Below are 9,011 nucleotides of genomic sequence, written 5' to 3' on the forward strand. Positions count from 1 at the left end.
AAATTTCATACTTGCTTTGACTGCTGACAAATAATGGAAATAAATTTATTTTATATGAACAATATATTGCATATACTATAATACAGTATATCATATGGTCTTTAACCAATCCATTTGATTTTTGGACACTTATTCTGGCCCTTGAATTCATGAATCATTCATCCTGCTTCTACTAACTTTATAAAAACTCTGTGAATTAATAGTTACGAATATCCTGTGAAAGTCTATCAGCAGAAATGAACTATTTGGACATGAAACATGTAGAGTAAAAACTTTTATTAACTCAGCTTGCTTGATAACACAAAATCACAAGTAAAAAAGTTATGGGAGACGAGGGAGCAATATTGCCAAAGGAAGGAACATAAAAGTCTAAAGATTTCAAGTGGCTAAGTTAAAAATGAGACAAACAAGAAATGTAATAGTTATTATCAACAAAGAATATATGCTATGAAGAGGAGAGATGGAGATAAAAAATAAAATGTGCATAAAATTAAGTAGATAGAAAATATTCCCATTGTGAAGTATAGCATTCCTACTAGTTAAGTTCATGAGCTCTCTTAAGTTTGCTCATTTTTAAATTGCTGATAAAAACAGATATGACACTTGATCTTAGCCAAAAGGCTGAGAAGTGATAAAAATAGTATCTATCTCAAAGAGTTGTTCAGAGAATAAAATGAGCTTATATATTTAAAATGATTAGAAACAGAGTCTAGCAAGCATAAATGTTTTCTATAACTATTTTATGATTCTGATGGGCAGAAATATATCTCTCTTTACTTTCCGATTATGGAAATCAGTTGCTCATGAATGATTTGACTTCGTATCTACTTAGAAGTGGGCAGATTTGAATTCCAGTGAATTCAAGATTTTAATCTGTCCTTTTTCTTCACTTTTCCCTCTGTAGCATCTAAGACTAGACGGAAACATGTAACATCATGATAGAGGAAGGAATAGTCTGTTACCTGTATACTGTCCTCCTGGTCTTAGCCGTCCTTTGTACTTAATCCCTCTTAGCCTCTGGGCATGCAAATGTCTAACAGTAGTTACCTTTTCCCACATTTCATCCCCTTCCTGAAGACCTCAGATTCTCTCTAGTTACCAGCTCTCTCAGCATACTTATGTTCATCATGGAAGCTCCAGAAATAATTTAGTGTACTGCATGCCAGGAGCAGGAAATGGGGAATGTGAAACATTAATCTGGGCAATTTCTCTGCTTGATCACACCATGTCATTATTTCCACTCTAATATGGCCATCCCATGTGGTCATGGAGCACACTATGTGGTCACCTCCTATCAAAAACTCCAAATGATAAGCAGTGCACAAGCTTCATCTATCTTCATGTTTCCCCTCCCCGCATGGTTTCTACCGCCTCACTCTGCCACTCTTGGCCAAAGCCCATGTAGTGATGCTTTTGGTGGGTGAACTGGGGGGTCTCTGAGCTCTGAGGCCTCGACCCATTCAATCTGAAAGATGTTGCCAGAGGCTCTTGGTCCCCTCACAGGAAAGAATTCAAGGATAGACCTGACAGGGCAGGTGAGCAACACCAGGAGAGTTTCTTAAAGGGAAAGTACACTCTCCAGATGTGAGAGTGGGTGAGCTTGAGAGAGAGCTGCATGCCCTGGGGGTTGGGTTTCTGTATTTTATTGACAATTGTTAACTAGGGGGTGGAATATTATTTACTTGGGAAGGAGATTTCTTGGAAGCAAGATTTCACACCTTTTCCACCTTGTTTGGTCAGGGGCTTCCTGTCATGTTACCCGCCACCTTGGGCCGGCATGGTGTGATAGGGCTCCTTGTGGAGTGCTTCCAGGACAGGCCTCTGACTTTCCCAATAGCTGACCATGGCTTCCTCATTGCTGGATTCCAGGTATCCCCTTAGAACCTAACTCACTGTCTCTACTAGTGCTGTGGAATCTTATCTCAGGAAGCCTGGCAGCACTTTAAACTGGGCTTCATTCCATTCAGATCTCCCAGAGAGTGTTTTTCTCTCTCTTATGTGGAGATAACTTCCTTAGATGGCATCTTGTATTCATCTTCTATGTCCTATGGTTAATAATTAAAATTAATAATAAACCTTCTCAAGGCTCTGAATCAGATTTAGATTTTTGAAATTTTGTAAGAAAAATTTGAATGGACAAGTCTCTTCTATGGCTAAGTCATGAATGGAACATTGATTCCTCTGTTGAGCCTTTCTAGTAGAAAGTATTAGGTGACAGAAATTATCAGAAATCAAAATACATAGTATATTAATTCAAAAACAATTTAACTCTTTGCAAGAGTAAGAAAAGGGAAGGAAACTTACATTTACTAAGCATCTATTACTATTTCTCAGGGTGCTAAAATTTTAATGGAATATTTAACATATATCAAATGAGTCATAAAGTGAACATGAAACTATTTTTATGCTCACTACATTGTATTATATTTAAATTACAGTCATTTATATTTATATAACAGTTCTAGGTATGATGGGATTCTGGTTCTGGTTCCAAGGTTCTCCTCTCCTTCACATCTTGTGATTCATTAACAGTCACAAGTCAGTCACTATTCCCAACAATATTCTCTCACTGACTATTTGTCTCCATATGACTTTTGTTTTGGATTACCATCTATGCCAAACTAGCAGGAAAGGAAATTCATTTGTTCCTTTTTTCCCCAATGATTTTAATAAACATCCCTTTTAAAACTTTAATTTCCCCCATCTTCCTATATATTGAACTTTTTCATACTATATAAGTTAAACAATCTTGTCTTTATCTGTACCCTTTAAATAATATATTACATAGATCCACACTATCTTTACATAGTGATAACTCTAGTCATCAGAAAAAACAAACATTTCTTAAAAAAAAACACAGTAATGTTTGTCAAAATCATTTAACTTTTCCTGTTTTTAATTTTCTTTTCTTACTTCCCAGGATCTATGGGTGTGCTGTGGAACCCCAAACTTTCAACGAAGAACATAACAACCTACTTTTTAAAATGCTTAAGACCTATGTAGAATTCCAATTATTTACTATAAAAATGTACCGGTTAGAAGCCCTTGTCCTGTTAGGTCAGAAGTATTTCTCGTTTAACACAGTCAAATGTTTTCAGAAATTCTGCAGGATCATATCAGCTCTTACAGTCACCCAAGCCATATGCAAATCCATACCTTGATTTGCCTTTAAGGCTCTGAATCTTATAATTGCTCAACTTTATTGAACACACTTCCAAACATATTGTGATGGTTAATTTTATGAGTCAATTTGACTGGGCCACAAGATACCCAGGTATTGGGTTAAACATTATTCTAGGTGTGTTGTAAGGGTCTTTCTGGAGGAGATTAACGTTTGAATCAATCCATGGAGCAAAACAAATTGTGTTCTTTAATGTGGATGAGCCTCATCCAATCCACTGAGGGTCTGAATAGAACTAAAAGGCAAACCTCAGTTTCCTTAGGGGAATTTGCTTTCTCTCTCTGTTATTAAGCTGAGACATCTGTTTTTTCCTCTGGATTTGGAATGGAACTAACTGTACCATCAGCTCCTGAGACTCCAGCTTGGCCACTGCAGATCTTGGGATTTCCAGCCTCCATAACTGCATCCGACACCTATTAAACCACAGGTTTCAGGATTCTTTTTTTTTTTTTTTTTTTTTTTAACAAGAGTGTTGTGGAACACCTTTGGAATCTGTGCTACTGTGTGAAGGTACATTACATGCAGTGCTTTAAAGATATATACACTTTTATCATGCTAAGGCTTTACAGATAAAGCAGGAGGACTAGATTAAAATATGCAGGGTGATAGGTGTGATGACTATAATAAAATCTTTAGTAAGTGTAGAGTTGCTTTTGGGCAACAGGCTTGAGCAATGGAATGTAGAAAGGGCCCCAGTGAGCACCTAGCTGAATATAGACGGGCCCCTCAGACACTCCACCTCAAAATCACCATAGTTCCTAACTGACCAAAGGGCTATTTACAACCAGGCACAGTTATCAAAAAAGGGGAAATTCCATACATCCCCATACTTCCTCACCTTTCCTCTTTAAAAACAACCCCCACCCACTGCCTCAGTCTCTCCTTTGCTGTCCCCCTTGCCCCTCCCTTTTGGGGTATTCCATAAACTTCTATGTCTTTTGTTCTGCGTTGGGTGAATCCTTTCACTGCCCCCACCACCAGCTTCCACCCAATCATGTCCTCACATCTGAGGGCCCCCATCCGATCCAGAGAGACACAACGGTAAGGATTATCTAAAACTAATTGGGAAGAAAAAACAGATATGCTTAGAGCAGAAAAACTTGCTCCATGAAAGAACTTTGTACTGCCAAGGGGGCATCTAGGAACACTTGTTGCCCATGTGTGAAGGAGAAAGATCATAAAGACAAGAAGAGAAGGGATTCGTTCCTTTACATTTTGTAAAAGCTTATCTGCTTCACACATATTTCCTAGGCCCACCCAGTGAGAATTGTCTTCCATAATTTGATTATTTCACTCCATTATATTAAAATTTTCAGTGGTCCATATTATTCAATGATAACATGTCCCTTCACAATGTGATGGAAGCCCATTGAAAATACAGGTAATCACTTCTAGAAAAACATGAAAATTCAAGGACACTTAACTATGTAGCCAAATCTATTCACTAGTTGAAAGTAAATGTTGTTATCATTGTAAATAAAGAAAGAAATCCAGAATTTGAGAATCAGATTAAGACACAAGTGAAGCCAAAGATGAGTAGAAACTTTTTTTAAGATCTTATTTATTTGAGAGAGAGAGAGAGTGTGTGCACGAGTGGGGAAAGGGCAGAGGGAGAGGGAGAGGCAAACACTCCACTGAGCAGGGAGTCTGATGCGGGGCTTGATCCCAAGACCCTGAGATCATGACCTGAGCCAAAGGCAGCCACTTAACTGACTGAGCCACCAAGGTGCCCCACAAATGAGTGGAAACTTTACTTAAATAGATGATGGCCTTTCCTGAGATGAGTTAAGTGTGGTAAATATGCAACCCTGAGTTATTTGTTGTAATTCAGATGGTGGTAACACACAACCCTCCCCTCAGGCTATTCCCAAAACTCCCTCTGATTCTTACCTCCACTCTGGCACATGCCTTCCTTCATCCATTACCCTTAAACCCAGACTTCAGTTCTAGATGGGCTAAGGTTAAAGTATGAACTGTGGCTCAGGATTGGTGAGCATTTATCTTTTGCAGATTTCTTGATAATAAAAATAGGTGCAAACTTAGAGTCTGAACTTCAGAGGACATAAAAGTCACTATGTTAAAACAGCTTATCAGAACCACTTCCTCACAACTATGTTTTAACATGTCTTGTACTTCCTCCTGGCCAAATATCTGCTGTCCTACTCAGAACATCACAATAGTTCCTTCCTGAAGCCTTCCTTGCCTTTTAAATCTGAGTTAACTGCTTCTCCTTTGGGTTCTTATCACATAGTACAATGCATGCTCTTATAACACAACACAAAACATAAATACTTTCATCCTCTCCACTAGGACACTGGGCCCTCCTTTCAGTCACAGAGCAAACTTTATTAAACTGCATATCTCATACCTAGCACAGTGCCAGCCAAATAGTGGCACTCAAGGAAAATGCACCATAAAATTATTAAATAATAGATCTACAATAGAAATAGCTCTTAATTCACCAGGATTAAACAACTGGATTAGAAATAATTTATTTGACAGTGACTTCAGAAATACTTCCTCGCCTTTGGTAAAACTGATAGGCAAAAAAGTTAATATTCAGATTTATGACATAGCTATAATTTAGTCTGAAATATACCAACATGGGTGAAAATGTGTAAAACTGATGTCCCCTTTATGAAAATACGAATTAGGATTGTGTCAAGTAAGAAAAACAAACAATTCAAATTCTTGTGATTCAGAGTACTTAAGACTTTATTTGAATGAATTCTCTTTAATTAGTTTCAAGTTATATTAAAGAAGAACAGGGGTGCCTGGGTGGCTCAGTCGTTAAGCGTCTGCCTTCGGCTCAGGTCATGATCCCAGGGTCCTGGGATCGAGCCCCGCATCGGGCTCCCTGCTCTGCAGGAAGCTTGTTTCTCCCTCTCCCACTCCCCTTGCTTGTGTTCCCTCTCTTGCTGTGTCTTTCTCTGTCAAATAAATAAATAAAATCTTTATAAAAATTAAAAAAAAAAAATAAAGAAGAACAGATGGATGAATTGTTATTTAAAACTAAAAATTCAAAACAGAGCTTCCTGAGCTAAAATTACTATGTCATTCTATATACCTTATAGAAAATTGAAAGTTCATGAATAATCTCATCACAATCCAAAGTGTTAATTAGCTAATGCTTTAGTGGGTTCTTCCTCCAAAAACCTGTGGAGGTTTCTCTAATAGCATTTCTTCACTCATTACTTGCAAAAATAGCAAGAGACAAACTATTTGTAACCCATGGACCCTATATCTGTGGCCAAATCCTACTCACAAAAAATACTTTAATATTAATTAACTAATTAATTAATTAATAATTAATTTATTTAATATTAATAAAAACAAAACCTTACATTTTATGGAAACTTACTGGGAAAATGATACTTATGCATAAACTTATTTCTAACCTGAGTCTCACAAGATACCTAATAGGGAGGGCTAGTATTGTTAACCCAAAAGCCTGTTTCTCAAGATGGGAAAATTCTTTCCATTTGAAAAGCCGACATAAAAATAGATGGAACTGTTCATGAAACACAGCTTTTCTCTGCACAACTCTGAGTAGAAAACGGAAGTTAGCAAATGATAGAAAACACTTCTTTTATTTATATTCCAGACTCAGAAATGCATCCTGAGGAAAGACTAAGCTAAATGTTATACTACCTAAAAACCACACAAGAATAACACCTTAAAGGTAGTGTAAGAAATGTGTTTGTTGAACTATGGCTCCAATGTGGGGTTTTCACCAGCAATTATCCTTAATCCTAGCACCTCAAACATTGTTCCTTTTTTCTTTCTAATATTTTAATCAGGGGTCTCATTTGAATTGGAATTTAAAAAGGTTCAGAACTATTCCTGCTTTATGCAAAACTTTGTATTTTTGTTATGACTGTAACAAGTAAGGTTTTTATAATCCTCTGTTTCAGGGCAGAACTGCAAAAAGTAGCTTTTGATGTTTGGTATTATTATTTGCTTTCTTTTTTTGGCAGTTAATCTTGGCATCCTGGAGTGTTTTTTCAAACACTGGAGTAATAGCGTAGCTTCCCGAAGTTTGGCTACTGGTTTAGAACAAAGAAGTTGGCTATTATCTGAGTGATTCCCTATTCAGTAATTTCTTCATTTTAACATTGGATAGATTTTTATTCTTAATTAACTCTAAATATGAAAATGTTTCATTAATATGTGATATTAACATAGGAAAAAGGCAGACATGAATTGTGTCAAGTGCGTTTAGCAGCAAACGTAGACTTGGCCCAAACAATAATTCCTAAATTAAAAGATTTACTGACTCCAATGCACATATAATTTGAAAAGGAAATAAAAACTTGTTATCCTTAAGCCAAAATATCACCTATGACACTGCATTGCTTTAGGACTCTAGTTTAAGTTTCTCTGCATATTATATGATTATTTTTTCAGTTATTTTGTTTGTTTTACTCATCATTTACTATAATTTCAATGTCCTATTTATTTAACAAGACACTTATGAATAACTATGTCTGTTCAGTGAGTTTTGGGGTAATTTCACTGAAAAATTAAGAATGGATTGTATCTTGCAAAGATATAGGGTCGATTATGTATGCACATATTTTATGAAAATGTTACTTTGCAATTTAGGTTAATTTCTTATTTATTTATTTATTTATTTATTTATTTATTTATTTATTTTTTAAAGATTTTATTTATTTATTTGAGAGAGAGAGTGAGAGAGAGAAAGAGCACAAGAGGGCGAGCAGGAGAGGGAGAAGCAGACTCCCTGCCGAGCAGGGAGCCCGATGCGGGACTCGATCCCGGGACTCCAGGATCATGACCTGAGCCGAAGGCAGTCGCTTAACCAACTGAGCCACCCAGGCGCCCTAGATTAATTTCTTATTTAATCCAAACCTTAATTTTAGGTGTCTCCAAACTAATGCATGGTAAAAATTTAAAAATTATAGTGAAATATAAATGAATTTATCTTTTTTTTTTTAAGATTTTATTTATTTATTTGACAGAGAGAGACACAGCGAGAGAGGGAACACAAGTAGGGGGAGTGGGAGAGGGAGAGCAGGCTCCCCACTGAGCAGGGAGCCCGATGCGGGGCTCGATCCCAGGACCCTCAGATCATGACCTGAGCTGAAGGCAGCTGCTTAACGACTGAGCCACCCAGGCGCCCCTATAAATGAATTTATCTTAAAAGTAATAATTGCAAATAAACTAAGCACACTAGGTCTCCAAACTCATTTATACATTCATACAAACTTACCAGTTAGGGGCCCCATTTGACAAAAGAAGAAACTGAGGCCTGAAGAAGTTAAACAGATTGCACAAAGTTAGTAAATTCCTGGGCTCACATCTGAACCCAGTTATGACTGAAACAAAAAACCTTGTTTAGGACCACTTGCTAGATGACTGATAAATTGGAATGGACCTATTATATGTATGGGCTGTTCAGAAATGTAAATGTCAGAATCCTGAATATGACTATGTCACAAATTTTCTATATCACTTTGGATAAACACTGAGATTCAATGTCCTCATCCATAAAATGAAAGTATTTAGCCAAATTCAATTAAAGCAGCATTTTCGAGGACGTAAATGCAGCGCCAGATTAATCATGCCCATTCTTATGATAGTAAGCATTAAAAGCGGTAGTTGGCAATAAAAGTGGTTTACACAGGTGAACATGTCGACATTTCAGTGTTTCAAAACTCTGTTAATACTTTCCCGTCAATACCACTGCCACTTATGAATTAGTGCAACATGCAATTATGGGACCACAAAAACCCCCAGAACACTGAGCCTGGGAAACTCCTGTAAGATAGAACAAGAACATCCTTGAATACTAGCAAAGGAATAACAA

The 9,011-nt window shown here is 36.9% G+C and overlaps 1 pseudogene; it reads right to left on the reverse strand.

The window, feature by feature from the left end:
• Positions 1-475: 475 nt before the first annotated feature.
• On the reverse strand, positions 476-633 carry LOC123324267 (annotated as a pseudogene).
• Between the last annotated feature and the right edge of the window lie 8,378 nt (positions 634-9,011).

This window comes from Neomonachus schauinslandi, chromosome 2, assembly GCF_002201575.2.
Source record: "Neomonachus schauinslandi chromosome 2, ASM220157v2, whole genome shotgun sequence".
Lineage (NCBI taxonomy): Eukaryota > Metazoa > Chordata > Mammalia > Carnivora > Phocidae > Neomonachus > Neomonachus schauinslandi.